The sequence below is a fragment of the Mustela putorius genome, unplaced genomic scaffold (assembly GCF_011764305.1).
Source record: "Mustela putorius furo isolate JIRA1106 unplaced genomic scaffold, ASM1176430v1.1 tig00000145_pilon_pilon_pilon, whole genome shotgun sequence".
NCBI classification, from domain to species: Eukaryota; Metazoa; Chordata; class Mammalia; order Carnivora; family Mustelidae; genus Mustela; species Mustela putorius.
Window position 1 is genome coordinate 48,056,173 of NW_025421294.1, and position 25,785 is coordinate 48,081,957.

Consider the following 25,785-nt stretch of genomic DNA (forward strand, 5'->3'; position numbering starts at 1 on the left):
CAAGGTGGGGCTGAACAGGTAGGTAGGAAACAGATGACAGAGGGTCTTGTCTTCTCCACATTCTCCTGAGAAGCAAAGTAGTTCAGTATTCAGTGAGCTGGAATTCCACCCTAACTCTGTCACAGACTGGCCATATGACCCAGAGAAAGACCACACTGTGTTCAGCTGGGTTGCACACCCAGACAAAAGCTTCAGTAAAGAAAATACTAACAGCTAAGATGAACTGGAACTCATGCCTACAACTGCCCTAAAATATCTCCCCATGAGCTGTTCACCTAGCCAGAACTTTCTATTCTGCCCTGAGAGCCCCAGGAGAAATCACATAGGAGCAAATTCTCCTATGCAATCGAAGAGGACATGGCCCCTCCCTGCACCTCCAACCCAGGCAAGATTTCACTGTTAAAGAAGGTGGGGATTGTGAGCTGGGCCAAGCAGGCCTTTGAGAGCATTACAAAAGGAGCCCTGTCCATCTGAACTTTAGGATGCCCACAATGAGGATATGGGTATTGTCCGACAAGAGCTGAAATCTGGAGCCTTTTTCTTCCAAGGCGTTCTGGTGCCACCTAGCATCAGTGGAGGAGCTGCTGCTTCTGACGACTCTTGCAGCTAGAGCAAGGGAAACAAGATGGAAGGGGAACTGAGCCAGGAGTTGGAGCCAAGATTTCAAGTCTGCTCTGCCAGTGGTGTCCACTGTGACCCTGGACAAATCCCTTCACCAGGTTTCAACCTCAAACTGAGGTTCTCTTGGCTTCCCCCAAACACTCAAGGTAGGAACTGGACTGATTTTAACATTCTGTGGTTCTAAGAGCTATTTGTGGAATGCCCTTGTGCAACTGCAGCCTTTGGTTTACTATTTGTACAACTGTCTCATTCTCTATCATGCATACACATAGTGGAAAATCTCATAACAAAGGGACCCTGCAATCTTTTCTCTGCTGTGTTCCAAGTGCTCAGTACATGGCGATGCTCAACAGTGTTGTGACTCTGGCTGTTGAGGAAACTCATTAACGGGGGCTGGTCTCAGAGGGAGTAGAGCAGGCAGGACAGCAACACTATTTGGGAAGATAATGAACCCCCCAAGCCTTTGCAATGTCCCTGGTTGCCTTTCTTAGATCGGTAGATTGTAAGGAGTTGCAGGGCCAGGGAAGCCACCATCTCCAGCTGACAGGAGGAAGCTAGAGCTAGGACATCTCTCTCCCTCACACAGGCTGTAGACTCACTCCAGGTGCTGAGGTGTCTAAGGAGTGGGGAAGGACAGCTTTAGCCTCCTATCTCCTCCATCAACACCTCTCTATCCCCAGCCACTTACTCTTTAAATAAAGCACCAAGTCGAGTCTCCAGTACCCTCCTTCCATGCATATCACTGTGTCTAAGCTCCTCCTCTGTCAATATTTAAACTGCCACCATCTGTGCCCTGACTCAGTCTGTCTACAGGAGAGGCAGCCTTTCACAGATCAAGCCTGGGGAAAGACAAGCCCAGGCACCTCAGGAACCAATACCACCTGGAAGGCAACAGTACCCTCAGGGACTGTCCCCAGTGCCAGTTCAGCAAAGGGAGGCTGGCTGACCAATTTTTTAGGAAAAATGTTTTTCCCCCATCAATGTCATGAGCTTTTCTTACCCCAGCTAACCTTTATCCCACAAGATGAGGTGAAAGATATCCCTGCAGATGTAGATGACAAAACCCAAAAAACAGGTAAGTGGATGAGCCCCAAGTTACCAGCTAATTTATATTTAGAGCTGAGACTGGAACTGGGGTTCTCTAAACAATTAGTGAGGGCTCTTCGACCACCTTATCAACCAGAGATTAACTGGCAGTCCTTTCCAGGGCTGCTTGGACATTTAAATCTCAGAATGTTAATCCAAAGGAGTAAAATTTGAAAATATCAGGCCATATGGCAGGTGAGTCAGAGTAGATTTGACCACAGAATCCTTCCAGAACTCCTCATATCACCCTGTTTGCAAAAGGGCAGCCTAGGGTTGAAGGGTAGGGTTATACCAGTAAGTCACCTCTCAGAATTCTCTTCTCCCATCTGCAGGGTCAAAAGTGAGTCCTGAAACCCCTCAACTGCTGCCTCTAAGCCTCTAATCTTGTCTTCAAAACTACCCAGATTTTCTGGGGGCATTGGGAAAGAGAGAGAAAGATTTATAATCTTTTGCCCCTTTTTACAAAAAAGAACTGTTTGAAAAGAAGCATCTATTTGCTTTCCCCATTTATAACAGACCAGTATGTTAGGCAATGAAAGTGGTCTTTCAGGAAGGGGATACAAGACCCCAGGGAAGCTTAACATTTGCTGTGCTTCCAGCCAAGCACTCCTCTTTTTAAAAAGCAAGGAACCAGAGAAGGAATAGAAGGCCCAAAGAGGGGACATGAACTTGCCAGAGACTGAAAATCACCTCTGCTATCCTCAGCTACCCCGTAAGCTCATCCCAGGTGGCTGGAGAATAGTAATTTAGAAGGTCTGTTCCAGGTTGAAAATGAAATTTATGGAGTACCCTTTTACCAAATGGTCCCATTGGTGCCTCTCCCAGTAGGACCTCATATCACTCTCCTGGCCCCATTAATCAGTTGGCTCAGGATAATCAGAGGATATCTTTAGGGCATGCTCTTAATGAATATCATGACCAAATGAGGGAGCTTGGTAACATAGTTTAACAGCATTGTCGGGGTACTTCATCATTAAGAATAAGCAGGCATGGGAGTTCAGGCAGAGTGGCAGACCAGAATGGTGGCAGGGGCAAGGGAGCATAGACACCTTTTGTCAGAAGACCCTTTCTTTAGAAAGCCCTTGTTTCATCCCTGGAAGTGATGGCCTACACATCAGGTGGCTCTTGGAACAATAGGACAAACAGGGAATACACCTCATTTTTTTTTTGTTCCCTGTAAATGCCAATACTTTTTTTTTCCATTCTGCTCCTCTATAAAATGAAACAAGGAAGCCAACTAATGTCTGATAACTTTCCCAAGTCAACAGACAAATATGTGGCTGAAAGAGGAGATTCAGTTCCAAGATGCCCAACTTCAGGGCCCAAAATATTAACACTTCTATAGTACAATGAAAAGAGCCCTGACTAGATTTAGGGTTGGGATATCTGGGTTCCCAAATCTATAAATTTCTTATTATAAGACTTTTCTTCCCTTATCATTTTCCATCTTTAAAATTAGGGGGTTTGCATGGAGACTTCTAAAGCCCCAGATTTTTCTGAATTCATCACTCTCACCTGTAAAGAACACATACTCAGTTTACTCTTAAGTGCCCTTGAAGTTTTCACTCAACCTACCAGTAAGAAATCTTTTTTCAAGTAGATGAGTTGGAAACCAGAATAATCAGCTCTCGTACAGGATAATTAGAGCCACTAGCAAGTCAATTGAAGACCTGCTGACTGGCTAAGCATCAGAAAATCACAAATACATGTTGGGGATGGAGACCAGAAAAAGTAAGCAGGTGGTAAAGAAGAAATATGAAAGATGTTAAGATAAATCCCAAAGGAAGTAAGCAAAAACTGTGTGTTCTACTTATGCCCCAACTCCTGAGTCCAGCATACACTGGGCCCCCATCACTTTAGCCTGACCTGCCTTGCCAGGCTCAGAGCACCTGTTCAAGGGAACCTAATTGCTTACCATTATAAACACACTGTATACTTTTCCAACTTCTGTGCCTTTGGTTGAGCCAACTCCTCTACCTAGAATGCCTGCTCAAAGCCTGAATCTCAAATTCAGCCCTCTAGAGACCACTTCTTCCATAAAGCTATCCCTAGTCACTGAACTCCCAAAGCTCTCGGCACATATCTTACAGTATTCAATACAGATACTTCTCGTTACTCAGGTCTTCCCCCCCCCCTTAATCATACTTGCTAGAATGACAGAGCCTGAAGTGACAAGTCCTAAATGACTCACCCCAGGGCTAGAATTAAGCCTTGGCTAATGATAATAGTGGACCAGCTTATAAGAATGTTCTTTCATCTACTCCTGACTACAAATTCAGGAGGCAGAGGTAGGGAAAGACATTTCCTCTGCCTCTCCCCATACCAGAATATCTCTGCCTCAGCCTCCCACTTCTTCTCTTCCCCAAAGGCAAAGACCAAAGGATGATCCAATGGTCAATGTTCCAGAAAACTCAGTAGTTCTTGAGGGCCTCATCTTAAAACAGCTTCAGAAACATTCTGGGCTCTCCTGTCTCTCTTCCATTTCCTCTTTCCATGAGGTCAAACACTACAATTAGGCTAAGTGTTGCTTCACAGGGAAAACCAACCTCTCTTCTGCTCCCTTATCCATCTTCGACTTTGGGCCACTGGGCTCACATTTATAAATAAATGATTTTTGTTTCCATTCTGCTAATGTTTCTGGTAGTACTAGTACAGGGAGAAGGAAGTAGACCACTGGGAAAGTGAAGGACCACCAAGGGGAGATTAAGTGATTGTCCATGTGGGCTGCAGGCATTCTTGTATTCTAGGTCTATGATGACACCAAAATACCATCAAAATTTCAATTGGCATTTTTTATTTCCATTTTACAGGTAAGCAAACTGAGACTCAGAAAAGTTGGGTAGCTTATACAAGATGCACTTTTTTTTAAGTAGCCTCTATACCCAGCATGGCGCCTAACGTGGGGCTTGAACTCAGGACCCCAGGATCAAGACCTAAGCTGAGATCAAGAATCAGATGGTTAACCAACTGAGCCACAAGGCACCCCTCCAAATAATGCATTATTTTTAATAATGATGTGCATCAATAATGCATTAATAAGAGCGAGAAAAGCTATTCCAAACCCAGACCAGATTCCCAGCCTGCTGTAATTACCAAAGACCAGGCTGGCCTTGTTGCTAAACAGCACATCCTGTAATTTTCCACAGTTCTGTCTCCCAGACTCTCTCAGGGTCTTAGTTTATACCTCTAGCCATTTAAGATCCCCAGCCTCCTTTCCTCCCAGTTTTCCATGGGAATACCCTCCAAACACACATAAAGCCTGGGAGAAGGATTGGCATCCTGAAAGACATGAGACATTGGCTTAGCTCTAATTACAGCTCTAAAAGCCTGTGCTGTGCCTAGTAGACAAACCATACCAGAAGCACATTAATTTTCTGCCCCAGCTGGCTCCCACCTTGGGAAGGCTTACATTGCCATGCTCAAAGGGGCTCTGTCTGAACCCCTGATGTGGGAGAGATGCACCCATCCCTGCCTCTCTTCTTATTTTTAATTAGAAGTTCCATTAAAACCACTACAGCAATGAGGCACACACTAGGCAACATACTTCAGGACAATTAGCACACTCCTCGGGGGGGCTAAAATGGCCTCAGCCTTGGTCTGGGCAACATAATTGCACCAAACATACAGCCTACTAGGAGGCTCCCATTTTAAGTGGAAAGAAACAATTAGTCACACAATCTATCAGGCAGTTAGATCTGTAGGAAATTATTCAATATGCATAATTTAAAAGTTTTCCAGGGGTTGAGATATATAGAAATTATTACTTGCCTATGACTTGGTACATCCATAAGCAAACCACTATCCCCACCCACACTCACCCCATACTATTAATGCTCTGTGTCTTCGTGTGTAGATGCCTACCACATAGAGTCTAGTTGTAATTATGTGTCTGGATCACTGTAGACATAGTTCATTCCTAAAATGTGGGAAATAATCAGTGGGACAGAGGGGTTATGGAAACCCCATCTACCTCACTGCCACTTTCTGAATCCCCAAGCCACTAATTAAAACCTGCCCCTAAGATAGCTCCTGGCCAAGTCATCCTTGTGATTCTGAGAAGTAAATAAAAAGAGCAAATTAGAAGGCCAGAAAGACCTCTCTGAACACCAGGAAAGCTGCAGAAAATCACCCGAGGCTCCCTGGACTCTGTTTGACGCCACACTCCCAGATTTCACATGCAGAAGCATCTTGTCTGCATTTGATCACCCTTCTCTAACACTCATTGCTGAACCATTGTACTTTCTGCAGACCAGCAGTGCCGCTATAATTAATATTCAACTGGCATTGCCACTGCACACTCAAAGCCTGTTCTTTCAGCCTTTTCAAATCCAATTCAGACCAAAGTAATCTTTGCCCTTGCATTTTGGTTCAGGAAGCAGCGACTGTTAGGATGGCAGATAATGGTTTATTAGCACTACCGAACAGCAAAGGAGCCCAGCATGGTAGCAGTCATCACTAGGTTTCTGAAACTAAACTCGGTCTCACAAACTAAAATTAACAAGCCAGCAGGACACAAATACTGGTGCAGGAATAAGACCATTTCAGGAAGGATTATTAATTGTAATTTTTCATATAAGACTACAGATGGAGTAGGAGGTTGTGAGGCTTCCAATAAAGGGTGTGGTCCAGCTAATGAGAGGCAGCCACTGTTTGACCACTAACTTTAGACTCTCCACAATCACCCTTCAAATCTCATTATTTGTGGATCTAGAGCAACTGCTACAGTGTAAGGAGGCCTTAATTCAAATCCTAGACTAAACCACTGCATGACCTTATGCAAATTCTTTCCCTCTAAGGAACTCAGCCCCTTATGTTTAAAATGAGAGTTAAAAAAGGATCAGTGGTGGCCATTACCCTTCATAATCATTTCCGGAGAACAAAGAGATAGGCAAAAGTCAACTGTGGTGAACATTTTAATTAAGAGGATCAGTCCTATAGAAACAAGATGGCAGAGGAGTAGCAGACTGAAATGACATCAGGTCCCAGGAGTTCAGCTAGATGGTTATCAAACCATTCCAAACACCTACAAACTCAACAGGAGATAGAAGAAGAGAATCAATTCTAGGAACAGAAAATAGACCACTTTCAGGAAGGTAGGACATGCAGAGAGATTAATCTGAAGCAACGGGAAGATAGACTGTGGGTGGAGGGGCCAGCTCCCGGCAAGCAGTAGAGCAGTTGAGCACAAAATCAGAACTTTTAGAAGTCTGCTCCACTGAGTGACGTCACTCCAGAGGCTAAGCAGGGGTGGAGCCCTTGTGAGGACAGTGTGGTCTCAGGTCCCGCAGTATCACAGAAAGACCAGGGGTGTCTGAGTGTGGCAGAGCATCCAGGTATCGGAGCAGGGAAGCCAACCACAGAGACAGAGCCAAGGAGTGGGCTCTCAGATCCATGATCCTTTAGTCTTGCAAAGTTAAATTTTTTAAAAAAAGATTTTATTTATTTATTTGGCAGACAGAGATCACAAGTAGGCAGAGAGGCAGGCAGAGAGAGAGGAAGGGAAGCAGACTCCCTCCCGAGCAGAGAGAGAGCCCAATGAGGGGCCCAATCCCAGGACCCCAGGATCATGACTTGAGCTGAAGGCAGAGGCTTTACTACTTAGTCACCCAGGTGCCCTGCAAAGTTAATTTTTTTTTCCTTATTCTATTTCTTTTAACTTTTCCTCTTTCCTCTTTTAATGTTTTTTAAATATTTTATCTTAATTTTTTTTTTAAATCTTCATTGTTATAGTCATATTTTATCCCTTCATTGTATTTAACCCTACTTTTTGTATACATATAGGGGTTTTTTTCTTTAAAATTTTGGGATACAATTTTTTCTAATAGATCAAAATATACCCTAAATCTAGCACATGGCTTTGTTCTACTCTCCAACCTGACCACATTCTTTTTTTTTTCTTTTCCCAACCAACTTATTTTATCAATTCTTGCAGAATTTTAATTTTCATGTTTACAGTCATATTCCATCCCTTCATCGTCTTTACCTATATTTTTTTTTCTTTCTTTAAAATTTGGGGAGGTAGTTTCTTCTGAGAGATCAGAATACACCCAAAATCAAGTGGGTGGCTCTCTTCTATTCACCAGTCTAATATATATTTTTTAATTAATTTCTCCCCCTTTCTTCTGACCCAGTTTAGGGTCTCTTCTGATTTGGTTAGCACATATCTTTCTGGCATCTTTGTCACACTTATATAATAACAAATATTATATTCTCTCATTCATATATTCTTTTCTGGATAAAATGACAAGGCAGAAAAACTCACCACAAAAAAATAATAATAATAATAATAACAAGAGGTGGTACTGATGGTTAGGGCCCTAATCAGTACAGACATTGGTAATATGTCAGAACTACAGTTCAGAATGATGATTATCAAGGTGATACCTGGGCTCAAAAAAGGCATGGAAGATATTAGAGAAACCCTTTCTGGAGAAATAAAAGAACTAAAATCTAATCAAGTTGAAGTAAAAAAAAAGCTATTCATGAGGTCCAATAAAAAATGGAGGCTCTTACTACTAGGATAAATGAGGCAGAAGAGAGAATTAGTGATATAGAAGATCAAATGATGGAGAAAAATGAACCTGAGCAAAAGAGAGACAAACAACTACTATACCACAAAGGGAGAATTCAAGAGATAAGTGATACCATAAAATGAAACAATATTAGTATAAATATGCAGATCCAGAAGAAGAAGAAGGAGAGGGGCAGAAGGTATATTGAAGCAAATTATAGTAGAGAATTTCCCTAATATGGCAAAATATGGCAAATACACCAAAATCCAGGAGGCACAGAAAATCCCCCTCAAAAATCAATAAAAACAGGTCCATGCCCCATCATCTAATAGTAAAACTAACAAGTCTTAGTGACAAAGAGAAAATCCTGAAAGCAGCTTGGGATGAGAAGTCTGTAATATACATAGAAATATTAGATTGGAAGCAGACTTATCCACAGAGACCAGGCACACCAGAAAAAACTGGCATGATATATTCAGAGCACTAATTGAAAAAAATATTCAGCCAAGAATACTATATCCAGCTATGCTGCCATTGAAAATAGGAGAGATAAAATCTTCCAGGACAAACAAAAATTAAACGAATTTGCAAACACCAAACCAACCTTACAGGAAATATTGAAAGGGGTCCTCTAAGCAAAGAGGGACCCTAAAAGTAACAGACCAGAAAGGAACAGAGAAAATATGCAGTAACAGTCACCATACAGGCTATACAATGGCACTAAATTCCTATCTTTCAATAGTTACCCTGAATATAAATGGGCCAAATGCCCTAATCAAATGACACAGGTTTTCAGAATGGATTAAAAAAAAACAAGGCCTGGGGCACCTGGGTGGCTCAGTGGGTTAAGCCGCTGCCTTCAGCTCAGGTCATGATCTCAGGGTCCTGGGGTCGAGTCCCGCATCGGGTTCTCTGCTCAGCAGGGAGTCTGCTTCCCCTCTCTCTCTCTGTCTGCCTCTCCATCTACTTGTGATTTCTCTCTATCAAATAAATAAATAAAATCTTTAAAAAAAAAAAAAAAACAAGACCCATCAATATGCTATCTACAAGAAACTCATTTTAGACCCAAAGACACATCCAGATTTAAATTGGGGGCGGGGGAGATATACCATGCTAATGGACATCAAAAGAAACCTGGGTGGCAATTCTTATATCTGATAAATTAGATTTTAAGCCAAAGACTATAATAAGAGATGAGGAAGGACACTATATCATACTTAAAGGGTCTGTCCAACAAGAAGATCTAACAATTTTAAATATCTATGCCTCTTACATGGGACCAGCCAATTATATAAACCAATTAATAAAAAAAAATCAAAGAAACACATCAACAATAATACAATAATAGTAGAGGACTTTAACACCCCCCTTACTGAAATGGACAGATCATCCAAGCAAAAGATCAACAAGGAAATAAAGGCCTTAAATGACACACTGGACCAGATGGACATCACAGATATATTCAGAACATTCCATCCCAAAGCAACAGAATACACATTCTTCTCTACTGAACATGGAACATACTCCAGAACAGATCATATCCTGGGTCACAAATCACATCTCAACTGGTACCAAAAGATTGGGATCATTCCCTGCATATTTTCAGACCACAATGCTCTGAAGCTAGAACTCAATCACAGGAGGAAAGTTGGAAAGAACTCAAATACATGGAGGCTAAAGAGCATCCTACTAAAGAATGAATGGGTAAACCAAATAATTAAAGAAGAATTAAAAAAAATTCATAGAAACAAGTGAAAATGAAAAAACAACTGTTCAAAATCTGTGGGACACAGCAAAAGCGGTCCTGAGAGGGAAGTACATAGCAATGCAAGCCTTTCTCAAGAAACAAGAAAGGTCTCAAGTATACGGCCTAACCCTACACCTAAAGGAGCTGGTAAAAGAACAGAAAAGAAATTCTAAACTCAGCAGAAAAAGAGAATTAAGAAAGATCAGAGCAGAATTCAATGAAATAGAAACCAAAATCACAGTAGAACAAATCAACGAAACAAAGAGCTGGTTCTTTGAAAAAATTAATAAGATTGATAGACCCCTGGCCAGGCTTTTGAAAAAGAAAAGAGAAAGGACCCAAATTAATAAAATCATGAATGGAAGAGGAGAGATCACAACCAACACCAAAGAAATACAAACAATTATAAGAACATATTTTGAGCACCTATATACCAGCAAATTTGTCTATCTGGAAAAAATGGATGCATTCTTAGAGACATATAAACTACCAAAACTGAACCAGGAAGAAATAGAAAACCTGAACAGACCCATAAACAGTAATGAGATTGAAGCAGTCATCAAAAATCTCCCAAAAAACAAGAGGCCAGGCCAGATGGCTTCCCAGGGAAATTCTACCAAACATTTAAAGAAGAATTAATACCTATTGTCCTAAAACTGTTCCAAAAAATAGAAATGGAAGGAAAACTTCCAAACTCATTTTATGAGGCCAGCATCACCTTGATCCCAAAACCAGAAAAAGACCCCATTAAAAAAGAGAATTACAGACCAACATCCTTGATGAACACAGATGCGAAAATTCTCACCAAAATACTAGCCAGTAGGATCCAACAGTACATTAAAAAGATTATTCAACAGGACCAAGTGGGATTTATTCCTGGGCTACAAGGTTCGTTCAACATCCACAAGTCAATCAATATGATACACTAATAAAAGAAATAACAAGAACCATATGATGCTTTCAATAGATGCTGAAAAAGCATTTGACAAAGTACAGCATCCTTCCTTGATCAAAACTCTTTGCAGTGTAGGAGCACCTGGGTGGCTCAGTGGGTTAAAGCCTCTGCCTTCAGCTCAGGTCATGACCCCAGGATCGAGCCCCGCATCGGGCTCTCTGCTTGGCGGGGAGCCTGCTTCCCTCTCTCCCTCTGCCTGCCTCTCTGCCTACCTGTGATCTCTGTCTGTCAAATAAATAAATAAAATTTAGAAATAAAAAATAATTAAAAAACAAAGAAAAACTCTTCAAAATGTAGGGATAGAGAGTACATTCCTTAATATCATCAAAGCCATCTATGAAAAACCCAAAGCAAATATAATTCTCAATGGAGAAAAACTAAGCTTTTCTGCTTATGTCAGGAATACTGCAGGGATGTCCATTATCACCACTGCTGTTCAACATAGTACTAGAAGTCCTAGCCTCAGCAATCAGACAACAAAAAGAAATTAAAAGCATCCAAATCAGCAAAGAAGAAGTCAAACTATCACTCTTTGCAGATGATATGATACTTTATATGGAAAACCCAAAAGACTCCACTCCAAATCTGCTAGAACTTCTACAGGAATTCAGTGAAGTGTCAGGATATAAAATCAAAGCAAAGCAGTCCATTGCATTTCTTCACACCAACAACAAGACAGAAGAAAGAGAAATTAAGGAATCAATTCCATTTACAACTGCACCCAAAACCATAAGATAGCTAGGAATAAACCTGACCAAAGAGGCAAGGAATCTGTACTCAGAAAACTATAAAGTACTCATGAAAGAAATTGAGGAAGACACAAAGAAATGGAAAACGGTTCCATGCTCATGGATTTAAAGAACAAATATTGTGAAAATGTCTATGCTACCTAAAGCAATCTACACATTTAATGCAATCCCTATCAAAATACCATCTTTTTTTTTTTTCAAAGAAACGGAACAAATAATTCTAAAATTTATATGGAACCAGAAAAGATCTAGAATAGCCAGAGGAATGTTGAAAAAGAAAGCCAAAGTTGGTGGCATCACACTTCCAGACTTCAAGCTTTATTACAATGCTATCATCATCAAGACAGTATGGTACTGGCACAAAAACAGACACAAAGATCAATGGAACAGAATGGAGAGTCCAGAAACAGACCCTCAACTCTATGGTCAACTAATCTTTGACAAATCAGGAAAGAATGTCCAATGGAAAAAAGAGTCTTCAACAAATGGTTTTGGGAAAAGTGGACAGCCACATGCAGAAAAATGAAACTGGACTGTTTCCTTACACCACACACAAAAATAGACTCCAAATGCGTGAAAGACTTCAATGTGAAACAGGAATCCATCAAAATCCTTGAGGAGAACACAGGCAGCAACCTCTTTGACCTCAGCCACAGCAACTTCTTCCTCAGAACATTGCCAAAGGCGAGGGAAGCAAGGGCATTAATGAACTATTGAACTTCATCAAGATCAAAAGCTTTTGCACAGCAAAGGAAATAGTCAAAAAAACCAAAAGACAACTGACAAGAATGGGAGAAGATATTTGCAAATGACATATCAGATAAAGGGCTAGTATCCAAATCTATAAAGAACTTATCAAACTCAATACCCAAAGAACAAATAATCCAATCAAGAAATGAGCAGAAGACATGAACAGACACTTCTGCAAAGAAGACATCCACATGGCCAACAGACACATGAAAAAGTGCTCCATATCATTTGGCATCAGGGAAATATAAATCAAAACCTCAATGAGATACCACCTCACACCAGTACGAATGGCTAAAAATAACAAGTTAGGAAACAACAGAAGCTGGCGGAGAAAGGGGAACCCTCCTACACTGTTGGTGGGAATGCAAGCTGGAGCACATGCCACTCTGGAAAATGGCATGAAGATTCCTCAAAAAGTTGAAAATAGAGCTACCCTACAACTCAACAATTGCACTACTGGGTATTTACCCTAAAGATACAAATGTAGTGATCCGAAGGGGCACAGGCACCTGAATGTTTATAGCAACAATGTCCACAATAGCCTAATTATGAAAAGAACATAGATGTCCATCAAGAGATGAATGGATAAAGAAGATTTGGTGTGTGTATATATATATACAATGGAATACTATGCAGCCATCAAAAGAAATGAAATCTTGCAATTTGCGATGACATGGATGGAATGAGAGGGTATTATGTTGAGCAAAATGAATCAATCAGAGAAAGAAAATTATCATATGATCTCTCTGATATGAGGAAGTAGAGAGGCAAAGTTGGGGAGTTTGGGGAATAGGGAAGGAAAAAATGAAACAAGATGGGATGGGGAGGGAGACAAACCATAAAAGACTCTTAATCTCACAAAACGAACAGTGTTTCCAGGAGGAGCAGTGAGGAGGGAGAGGGTGGTTGGGTTATGGACACTGGGGAAGGTATGTGCTATGGTGAATGCTGTGAAGTGTGTAAACCTGGCAATTCACAGACCTGTACCCCTGGGGCTAATAATACATTACATGTTAATAAATAATTAAAAAATTGTAAAAATAAAAATAAATATTGTTGAGGAAGCAGGAATTATGAGACTTACTTAAAAGTATCAGTCTACCCAGGTTCTTTAACTTAGCGGTAACAAGACCAATTCTCAGCATGGGGACAAAGCAGAGTGAGAAGTCAGGTATCTCCCCATATCTTTTCTGGCTCCAGCACCCTCAAAAGCCTTATGGCTTCTGTAACAATTTCTAGGCCTGAAAGGGATAAGAGAAGGGAATATTTTTACATAATGAACAGAGAAGATGGTCTTATAAGAGCAGAGATGTTTCAGTTTAATAAATAAGCCCATAGAGTGGGAAACATAAAATAACAACCTCACCTTGCTCTCTTTCCTCCCTCCCATCTCTTGCTGCTGCCCTACACTGACAGAAATCTGCCAGATGCTGAAGGGCAAGGGAACTCATTGCTATAAACTAGTGGTTCTTACACTTTTCGGTCAGGATCATCAGAGGACTATTGAAACAAATATGCTCAGGCCCTATCCCCAAGTTTTCTGAGTCACTTGGTGTTGGGTGGGACCAGAGGACCACCAGTAATGCAGGAAAGATGTGGATCTCAGAACCCACAGTAAGGATACCAGCCAGCCTCCTGCAGTACAGAGCAGGGTGGAAGGGGTGGAGGTTGATCCAGAAGGGCACACATGCATCTCTTGAATCTATACCATTAGACCACGGGACAGCAAACTTTTTCCATAAAGAACCAGATGATACGTATTTTAGCTTTTACAGGCCATACAGTTGCTTAACTCTGCCATCATAGCAGTTGCTTAACTACTTAACTCTGCCATCATAGCACCCAAAAAAAGCTCACAGACAACACATAAATGAATGAACATTTTCTTTTATTTTCCAATAATAATTTACTTTCATTCTTTACTTTTAAAATTTTATTTCCTGCAAATTCATTTAAGTCTAACCCACCTCTATCTCCTCAGTATTCAGAAAACACCACAACAGTCATTCCCTGAATGTCCATATATAAATGCTGGGAGCTTTATGTGCATTGTATCTTTGCTTTGAAGAAACCTAGAGTTTAATCTACCCAGTTAAGAACACCACTTGGGTAGCTCTCACTTCATTTAAGCCAATTTCTCATCTCCACTGTGTGTTAGAAACTGCTAGTCGCTCAAGATCCAGAAGTAAATAAGACATCCACAGTCCCTATTTGGGGAGTTAACTGGCTAATGAGATGTTGGTTAAGGTTTTCTGGATACAAGCAACAGATATGAGCCTAAGTAAATTAGATAAAAAGAAAAGTGTTGGAAGAATACTGGAATGCCAAGAGGCTTGAGACACAAACAGGTCAGCTATTCTTCTGGAAGGCTGGAACCCAGAACGGTTCCCACAAGAGTTGCCAAGACCCAAGCCCCACTTCTGGATTCTCTTAAATTCTCTCTGGGCTGGGGACCTGGCTTAAGTAGCTTTAAAATTTCTCCTGATGATTCGGATTTGTAAACATGGTTGATAACTACTTCTCTGGTCTCTTCAGAAGAATGGTTTCCCTCTTTTGTCATTCTGAATTTTAGTAGACCATGGACTCCCGATAAAGTTAGACTAAATGTTCAAAAAGCTACCCAAATTCCCCAACTCTCCACCAAGTTTAACAGATGGACAACAACATGCTCCATCTTTATAGTACCTTTCCAAAGCATCCTCAGGTTTTATCTTTAATTAGCCCTATGAAGTAGATGGCACAAGTGTTATTCTTCTTCAGTAAGGAAACTGAGGCTCTGGTAACACATGTGCCCAAATACACACAGCAAGTGACTGGGTAGAACAGAGACTAGAATGCAGTTCTCCAAAGGGCATTGGTTCACCAACTTGAGCATGAATAAGACACCAAGGAAATTTGTCCCAGTGTGGTGCCCTTGGCTTCAAACACAGAGGTTCTGATCCAGGAAGTCTTGAGTGAAGCACAAGTACCTACATTATCACTGAAGTGATTCTGATGCATAGGGCCCAAAAATCTCAGTTGGTGAAACACCACCATGAGGAAAGCATCTTCAACCCATAGCTGTGAATATTATCCTGCCCAGAAGTGAGAAAATAGACCCACTACCTAATTCAGGATGCTTTCTCAACCTAAGGTACTTCATTTTCTTTTCCCTTCGTCTTATTACCTACTAGTATTAGCTTTCTAGAAAAATAATAGTCAAACTCTAGATCAGTGAGTTTCAGTTCAGCATGCCAAGTCTCACCAACTTGCAGTGGCTTTTTAGAGCCTTGGATTAAGAAATAAGGAGATTGGGTCAGGTTCAGCAGGAGAATATCTGCTGATCAGTTAGTTGTGTCAGTCATGGACACAGTGAGGGATTCTGGCAGTCCAGCCTACCCTCTACTTAATACTCTATCCTCAGCTTTTTTTCATTTTTCTACTTAGTATTTCTAGGAAGAGATTAGGTTCTGAGTAACAGATAATAATGATTTTTTAAAAGTGCTTCCACACTGTCCATCAACTATGGGTTCTGCTTGAGACATTCTGGATGCCATGATTCAAATATCCCCTGAAATCCATCAATGTCTGGGTACCTGATTAAGCACCATGGACTATAACAGTGTTCCCTTTTCTGATCTTGAGGCATTTTTTTATTTGTGTGAGCTGATGTATTACCACAATGAGGGGACTTTCTCACATTCTGCTCATGATAACGGATGAGGTGTGAAATTGATTCTGAACACCTAGGAGGGTTATGATTTATCATCATACATTAGGCCCCATGGAGCTTTACTGGATGAATCCCAACTACATGCAGAATCCAACCACACTGCCACAAAGAAGACACTTAGGAACTCAAGAAATGTTAAGTACAGCTATTTCATAGTTGGCACCCAATGAAGAGCTCCCTTTCATTCGTTAAATCAACAAATATTTACTGAGCACCTAACATATTCTAGGTTCTACTTCAGGAGCTACAGACACTGCAATACACAAGAGAAACTTATCCTAAGACCCAGCTCCCCTCCCAATTATAATTAGTAAATTTAACTTACGCTCACCTTTAGGTAAACACCCACAGACTGGTACCTGAGGATCAATACTTGAGGTATCCTGAACTGGGTATCATTGTACAGTTTCCTGGACTGCAGATATTGGAGGAACCAACCTGATGACTAATGTTGCACCTTCAGTATTGTTACTCCCAGTACAAAGAATGGATCCATGGAAATTTCTAATGAGGTTGTCCCACATGTGAACCACTCAGGAAGTCCCTCAGTCAAGAAGGGCTTCAGGTCGGGCGCCTGTGTGGCTCAGTGGGTTAAGCCGCTGCCTTCGGCTCAGGTCATGATCTCAGGGTCCTGGGATCGAGTCCCGCATCGGGCTCTCTGCTCAGCAGGGAGCCAGCTTCCTCCTCTCTCTCTGCCTGCCTCTCTGCCCACTTGTGATCTCTCTCTGTCAAATGAATAAATAAAAATCTTAAAAAAAAAAAAAAAAAAAAGAAGGGCTTCAGGTAAAAAGCCTTAACCAAACGAGAAGTTTGTAGATATCTGCAAAGAATTTTCTCTTCTGCCAACCAATACCTAAAACCACATCCTTAGGCAGAACTGGACAAGGAAAATGGGGCGGTTCACTTTAAGTTTTGGTATATATGCTCCTAAGGCTTTGTTCTCCCACCCCAAAATTCTGCCTCTCAAGTTCAAGCCTGGGCTTTGAGCAGATACATTTTGAATAAGTACGCATTGGTAAGTCTGCTGAATCTAGAAAACATGGTCTTTAAGTTTCATTTAGATACAAGCCTGATCTCTGTCAAAATACAAGGTACAAATTCTGGTAAATGGACAGAGACCTATCCAACTGGAAATCATGCAGGCTGACTTCTAGTACTGATTTTATCTTTAATCAGCTGTGTGACTTCAGACCAGATACTCCACCTTTCTGGACCTGTGTCATCATATGCACAAGGAGGGGAGAAGGAGTAGATCATTTCTGAAGCATCTTGCTTGAGGAGCTAAGTTTATATAGCTATATTTTTTCACATTTGCAGGCCAATTTCACATACTAATTGATTAAGCCCCAGTATAAATACCACTGTTAAGAAGGGTTTTTTTTTTTTTTACAAGAAAGTAATGCATATTTAAAATATATTTGTGTCAGATCAGCCCATTACATATTTAAATGCCTTCAGGATCCATAATTAGTCTCCTGGGGTGTTCAGTGTAGAATTTTTATAAACTCCCCAGTAACAGAGTCATCTTTGTACTATTTGTCACCTTGCCTTCTGCCTTCCCACCCCCTGTCCCATCATTTAGGTGTCCCCACAGCTGCAGTAGTCAGTCATTATCTGACTCTTACGTGGAAACTCCTGGATTTCTGTGTCAATAGGGTCTGTAAATTCCTTCTCCTCATTAATGAATCCAGAGTTGTCTTTTTATCGACCTTTAACAGACAGACTTTCTGCCTAATCATCTCCATTTGATTAATATCCTCACTTTTTGTTGTTGTTGTTCTGATTGCCTGCCTCTCTATACCCCACTCACGTACACCTGCAGGCAAATACTCCCTGTGCTGATGGTTAAGACCATCACACAAGCAACAGATCAGATGGCAAAAATCAAGGTTTTTAGGTCTATGGTTTCTATGGCTTCTCCATGCAGATAATCTGACATAGTAATGAATGGGACTGAAATCTGACTGTCTTGCCTATTCAAACTTGTCATGCTGTCCACATGCCTATCTTTAGCCAGGTTACATGGCAAAAATTAGCAAGAGTAATTCCCTGGGAATTCTTGACCAATCCCCAGTTGCTGCAGCCAGTGTTCCTCTTAGGAACGGATTCACATTTCACTACTCTTCTAGAATCACAGCGTATTCCAGCAGCAGGTCTCAAAAGTGTAATGCAGTGAGAATTCCACAAAAGAGTGATGATTGTTGGCTTACTGCTTAAAGCTCCACACCCTCTCTTCCATCCCCTCTTCTATATTATCAGGCCTGGAAGCCTGCATGCCGAATGTCCCAGGTTTTCTTACAGGGGCTTTTGGTTAGGTTGAGCCATTACAGAGCACCGGCAGCCAGAAAGGAGAAGTCACCCTGGTTCCAGCACAAGCATAGGCAGTATCTCTTCAGCAAGTCCAGCAGTAACAGTAGCAGCAAGGTACCCAACCTCCAAGGTCCCAGCACTGCCTGCATGGTCTCCAGACTAGCTGCTTCCTCCTCAACGGATCTCCCCTGATCCTTCTGAATCCTGTTCATTTACTCCTCAGCCTCAATCTCTCCTCCATTGCAGTTTCCCTGACTGGACCATAACTGATAAAGGCAACTTGTGAAGAATGCAAATCCCCTACAGAGGCACCCTTGACAATTTTGATGTGTGGTCTCAGACCATTCTTTGCCAAACACAGCTTTCAAGGGGCTACAGAAATGATCCTGTCTATACTATCATCCCTCAGGCAGTTTATCTTTAAGTTCACCTTTAGGTAAAAACTCAGTCTGATTAAATATTTGGCAACCAATGCCAGTGTCTGAGGAACATCCCAACACAGCCAAGGATTTTCTTCCCCCTAATTGCTAACTTCATTCCCTCGAGGTGCAGGTATCTCTTTCCTCATATTCTTGCTTTAAAAAAAAAAAAAAAAGTTAGTGGCTGAGAGAGATTTTAAGTAAAACATTGTTTTACCCCATAGGTTAAATAACCTCAGCCAGATGGCCCCTTGGAATTAAAAAGATAAAAGCAAGAGCAAAAAAAAAAACAAACAAAAACTCTTTAGTATCAGATTGGTTTTGGATAAATTAGATCTACGGTATGACTTTCTACAAGTCATTAACATCTCTGAACCTCATTTTTTTCCCAACTGCTCAAGACTGTTGTGAGAAATAAATGAAACAGAGTTTGTAAAAAGTTAATGCATTTGGTCTTGGCTTTTTCTCCAAATTTTCTCTTAATAAATAAACTGAAGTTGGTATGCATTCAAATCCCCAGATCCCAGTTTTATCAGAGCATCATGAACAAACTCTGCCATAATGATGGTTGGAAAGCACCCATACTTATGGCCACTGATGGGGAGGACCAGTGCTGAAGCCAACCACCTGCCCCTGCCCTCGGGGGAAGAAATGCCCTAGAGAACTGCTGTCTCAAGAGAAGAACCCAAAGAGGCACATTAATTCTTTTGAGTTTACCCAAGCAACAAGATGATGATTTAATACAAATTAATATTTTTTACCTAGACAACAAAGAAACAAAGGGAAAAAATTCCTATTGCCCATAATAATCATGGTCAGTGCTTTGAGTATATTCTTCCACACTCTGGGAGCTGTTCCCTTAACCTCCACTTCGACCTCTCCCAAAACCAGCCACTAGTATAAAACAAGAGAACAATGTAGAGGAGACTCTAGAACTCAAAGGTAAAATGGAGGGAGATTACATCACACACTCCACAGAAGACACTTCTAATTTCCCTCATTAGATCTCTCCGTCCTTTCAAAGTCCTTCCTGGGCTGTACCTTGGTCAGGCAAGGAGGAAATCAAGAAGAAAGGTAAGAGGGAGGCCAAGGAAGAATGCAGAGTTTCTCGACCCTTCCTATTATACCTAATGTCCAGCCTTGTTGAATCTTGCCTTCCTCCACAATATTCCTTTATTATTGGGAACAAAGTAGCAACAAAATTATTAGGATTTTTTTTAAGATTTTATTTGTCAGAGAGAGAGAGAGAGAGAACAAGCAGGGGGAACAGCAAGTAGAGGTAGAAGCAGGCTCCCCACTGAACAAGAAGCCTAATGGGGAGCTCAATCCCAGGACCCTGGGATCACGACCTGAGCCAAAGGCACCCCATATTGTTAGGATTTTATTTTTGTTTTTGTGTCTCAGGATTCATACCCCACCCCCAATGAAAGCATTTATTTTTAGCTAAGTGGACTCCCCAAGAGATCCTAATGAATGGAGTTGCCTCCAATAACATGAGTGTATGCATGCAGTATTTTATAGCCAAAATCCCATAAACACAATTAAGACTGTACCTATATACACATGGGATATAAGTATATGGTCATTAATCCCATGTACTCTATCACAAACTTCTCTGTCAGTAAGTATCCTTTTACATTTTCAAAGCTGTATGGTATCTTACAAGGTATGCATTAAGTAGTTCTTCATTGTTGGATACCAGTTTCTTAATATTAGAAATTAAGGAAAAAAGTATTCTTGTTCCATCTTTCTCACCTGCCCAGTTATTCCCTTAGGATATAGACTTGAGGAAGAATAGCAGAGTCAAAGGTAGATAATATGCACATTTAAAGCTTTGATGTATTTTGCCAAATTGTTCTTCAGGGCTAGTCTAGTGGATATCCCATTGAAGACATGAGAGAGTGTTCGCAAGAGGGGATTTGTGAGCCCCAAATGGAATCTAAGAAGAAAGTCCATGTCAAAAAGCCTGGAGGCCTCCCCCTGAATCCTGGTGCTTTATTTTTTTCCTTCAAACAGGCAGGCCTCCTCGCTGCCTGCTTTGTAGCCTTTGAACATCACTGCCTATAATTCTTAGCTCTTGCCTCTTCCCTTTCTACCTCCTCCTTTGTGCTTTCTCAAGCAGTTAATGTAACAACTCTTACAACAAATTTTTCATTTAGTTTTTTGTAAGAGATTTTATTTATTTGACAGAGAGGGAGATCACAAGTAGGCAGAGAGGCAGGAAGAGAGAGAGGGGGAAGCAGGCTCCCTACTGAGCAGAGAGCCGATTCAGGGCTCAATCTTAGGACCCTGAGACCATGACCTGAGCCTAAGGCAGAGGCTTAACCCACTGAGCCACCCAGGCACCCTTCATTTACTCTTAATGCTAACTTATACTAGCACACAGCATGTTGGCCCTATGTACAGACAGCTGTTACTGCAATACTCCTGCAAAAACTCAACTTGTAATAGCAATTATTTATTGTTCACAGGCCAGCAGGTTGTTTCAGGTGTTAGGACAGCTACACTTGGCTCTGGCTTCAGGACAGTTTCCATCTAATCCATTGGTCTCACTCTGAGTTCAGGATAAAGGAACAACGGCAATCTGTACCATGTGCATCTCAGAAAGACCTGCAAACTATTAATTATGCCCACATCCCATTGACCAGAACAAGCCACATGGCCAAGCCCAACATCAATAGAACGAGGAAATATACTCCTTCCACCCAAAGCACTTCAGGATTACATGGCAGAAAGAGTAAAGTTGTGAGGATATTTCAATCTATCACATCATGTCAATTGTTAAAATACCAAAACACATCCAGGGTGGTCAGAGAGAAATTCCCTACTTACTAAGATTACAAACCACCTAATAACCTTGCCCAGCTGTGGTTACAGAAGCAAGCAGTGAGGCCTAATAACAGTGCCATAATTGATGTGGGTAGCCCCTTGCAACTATGTAACAGGGAGTGGGGGTGAGAGCAATGCTGTATAGCTCCACTCACTACCCTGCAGAGAACCAGCACTGGTGAGGACATCAAAGCAGACAGTATAGTCAACCAGTGCCTCTGTCTCTACCTTCAAGGGTCAAGGCCATATGGAAACTGTTGGCATCTAGGAACGTACCTATCCCCTGACTCACTGACAATGTTCCTCACCATCTACCTACTACAGCAAGGTATAGAACTGTGGGAACTTAACTACTGTCCATTTTGTGAAAGTCTTTGATGGAATACTCATGTCAAATCATGGTTCAGACAGATATTGAGCCAACAGAAGCTTCATTGAAAGTGCACAACAGAAATTTAAAATTTAGAAAAGGAAAGAACACTACCAAACTCATATTCACAAGGCCAGCATTTCTCTGACATGAAAGCCAGATAATGACACTACAAGAAAAAATTACAGGCTCATAACCTGATGAACAGACATGCAAGAACCCTCAACAAAATATTAGCAAACTGAATTTGACAGTACATTAAAAGGATCATACACCATAATCAAGTGTGATTTATTCCAGGGATCCAAGGATACTTCAACATCCACAAATCAATATGTTACACTCTATTAACAAAAATCAAGGATAAAAAATCTTATGGTCATCTCAAATACACAAAAGGCATTTGACAAAATTTAAGATGCTTTCATGAAAAAAAAAACTCTCAAAAAACTAGGCATAAAGGGAATATACTTCAACGTTAAAAAATTCCTATAGGAAAAGTCTACAGCTAACAGCATACTCCATCAGGAATAAGACAAGGATGCCCATTCTCACTGCTACTATTCAAAACAGTACTGAAAAGTCCTAGGACAGAGCAATTAGGCAAGAAATAAAAAGCATCTAAATCAGAAAGGAAGAAGTAAAATTTTCTCTATTTGCAGAAGACATGATATTATAAGTAGAGAACTAAAGACTTCATTAAAAAACTGTTAGAATATGTGAATTTGATCAAGTTGCAAGATACAAAATACACAGAAATCAATTGCATTTCTACACATTAATAATGAACTACCAGAGAAAAATTACAAAAACAATCTTGCAATAGCACCAAAAGGAATAAAGTACTTAAAGTGAAAAGTACTTAAAGTGAAAGATCTGTACACTGAGAACTAGGACATTGATGAAAGAAATTGAATGTGCAAATAAATGGAAAGATACTCTGTGCTCATGGATTGGAAGAATGTTGTTAAAATGTCCATACTACCCAAAGCAATCTATAGATTCAATTTAATCCCTATCAAAATTCCAATGGCATTTTTCATAGAAATGGGAAAAAATCCTAAGGTTATTATGGAACCACTAATGATCCCAAATCCCCAAAGCAATTTTGAGAAAGAAGAACAAAGCTAGAGACATCTACTCCCTCATTTTCAACTATATTACAAAGCTATAGTAATCAAAACCACACACACACACACACACACACACACATGCAATAGAATAGAACCAAGAGCCCTGAAATAAATATACTTATTTGATATATATGATATATATATATATATATAGTCAATTAATTTATCACAAAGAAGTCAAGTATGTACAACAGGGAAAGGATAGTTTCTTCAATAAACGGTGCTGAGAAAATGATAGCCACATGCAGAAGAATGAAATTGGACCCTTATCTTACAACATACACAAAAACCAACTCAAAATGGATTAAAGACTTAAACCTAAAACCTGAAACCATAAAACCCCTAGAAGGAAACTATAGGGGATAAGCTTCTTGACAGCAATATTCGTGGTGATTTTTTGCATTTAGCACCAAAAACAAAGACAATGGCAAAAAAAAAAAAAAAAGCAAAACTACATCAAATTAAAAATCTTCTGCACAGCTAAAGGAAACATCAACAAAATGAAAAGGCACTGAATGGGAGAAAATATTGGCAAACCAAATATCTGATGAAAGGTTAATACCTAAGATATATAAGGAACTATAACTCAATAGCAAAAGATGAACAACCCAATTTAAAAAATGTGTAGAGGAACCGAAAAGACATTTTTCCCAAGGACACACAAATGGTCAACAGGTATATATAAAAAGGTGTTCAACATCAGTCATTAGGGAAATGCAAATCAAAAGATAATGAGATCACCTTATACCTATTAGAATGAATATCATCAAAAAGAAATATTGGTGAAGATGTGGAGAGAGGGGCACTCCTATACATTGATATACACACAATGGTGGGAATGTTAATTGGTGCAGTCACTATGGAAAATAGTATGGAGTTTCCTCAAAAAAAAAATTAAAAACAGGACTACCAGATGATCCATCAACTCATTTCTGGGCATATATCCAAAAGAAATGAAAGCAGGATCCTGAAGAGTCATTTGCACTTCCATATTCATTGCAGTATTATTCACAATAGCTGACATATGGAAACAACCTAAGTGTCAGTCAACAAATGAATGGATTGACATTAAGGGCATAATGCTAGGTAAACTAAGTCAGACAGAAAGAAAAAGTCAAGTTCTGTGATATCACTTACGTGTAGAATCTAAAAAAAAAAAAAAAAAAAAAAACAAAAACAAAAACAAAAGCTGAACTCATAGAAAGGAGGCTAGAATGGTGGTTAGGAGGAGCTGGGGGTTGGAAGAAAAAGGAGATATTGGTAAAAGAGTAAAAACTTCCAATTATAGGAGGAAAAATATACAGCATAGTGATAATGGTAATACTGTGTTTATACACTTGAAAGTTATAAAAGAGTAGTCTTAAATGTTATTACAAAACAAGAAATGGTGATTTTTTTCTTCCAAGTTTTTATTTAAATTCCAGTTATACAGTGTAATATTAGTTTCAGTTGTAGAATTTAGGGATTCATCACATACATACAACACCCAGTGCTCATCACGAGTGCCCTCCTTAATCCCCATCACCTATTTCACCCATCCCCCCAGTCCCCTCCCTCTAGTAACAATCAGTTTGTTCTCTATAGTTGTTTCTTGGTAATTATGTAATGCAATTGAAGGGTTAGTCAATGCTAGAACATAATCAGTTCATAATATGTAGGGTATCAAATCAACACCTTGTACATCTTAAACTTACAGAGTTTTGCCTATTATATCTCAATAAAGCTGGAAAAAACTCAACAAGTAATTTGGAAAGTAGAGTAATTTAACCAATGATATGAACTACAATTTATATCATTTACCAAGCAGTTTTTAGAAATATATAGTACATCAACTAAAAGGAATTTTAAAACTTAGCTTTTTTTAATATTTTAAATTATCCAACAAGTTATTAATTATTTCGAGCATCACCTCTGCCTGCTTCAGGACAGCAGCCTCATAATCTTATTCTTGTACTTCTCTCTCCTACTAGACTAGAACCCATTCCACTGCCCACACAGAAGGCAGGAATGCCTTCCCTCTGGTCAGAAAATTAGCATGCTATCACAAAGGAAGTGTCTGTAAATACCTCAATCAGGGACCCCTCAGTGGTTCCGTTGGTTGGGCAACTGCCTTCGGTTCAGGTCATGATCCCAGGGTTCTTGGATCGAGTCCTTCTGCGGCTCCCTCTGCAGCTCCCTCTGCGGCTCCCTCTGCTTGTGCTCATTCTTTCTGTCAAATAAATAAAATCTTAAAAAATAAAAGTAAATAAGTACCTTAATCATAGACTCGATCATCTAAGTGGACCTTGGAGATCACATCCAGGTTTCACTTTACACCTAGGAAAGTTGGGATCTGGGCACAGGACCAGACCTGTGCAAGAACAGGCAACCATCAGGACCCAGATCTCCTGGCTCTCCTCAAGAAGTCACCCTGAAGCATAAGGGCCAAGAACTTACATAAGGGCCAAGATGTGGGCTCGGGTACCAGCTTTGCCACTTACCACCTGTGTGACCTTAATTGTTTAGTTTCTCTCAGCCTCTGTTTCCTCATCTGTAAATTTTAGATACTCCTACCTCCTCAGGTTGTTGAGTAAATTAAACTGTATGTGTCCT

At 40.4% G+C, this 25,785-nt stretch overlaps 1 long non-coding RNA gene across 1 annotated transcript in view; it reads right to left on the minus strand.

Annotated features, from left to right (window-relative positions):
* Window positions 1-25,386, minus strand: part of LOC106003525 — a 49,864-nt gene extending 24,478 nt beyond the window's left edge. Inside the window, exon 1 of the long non-coding RNA XR_001176067.2 lies at window positions 25,260-25,386. This is a non-coding gene — a long non-coding RNA (uncharacterized LOC106003525). The remainder of the gene's footprint in view (window positions 1-25,259) is intronic.
* Between the last annotated feature and the right edge of the window lie 399 nt (window positions 25,387-25,785).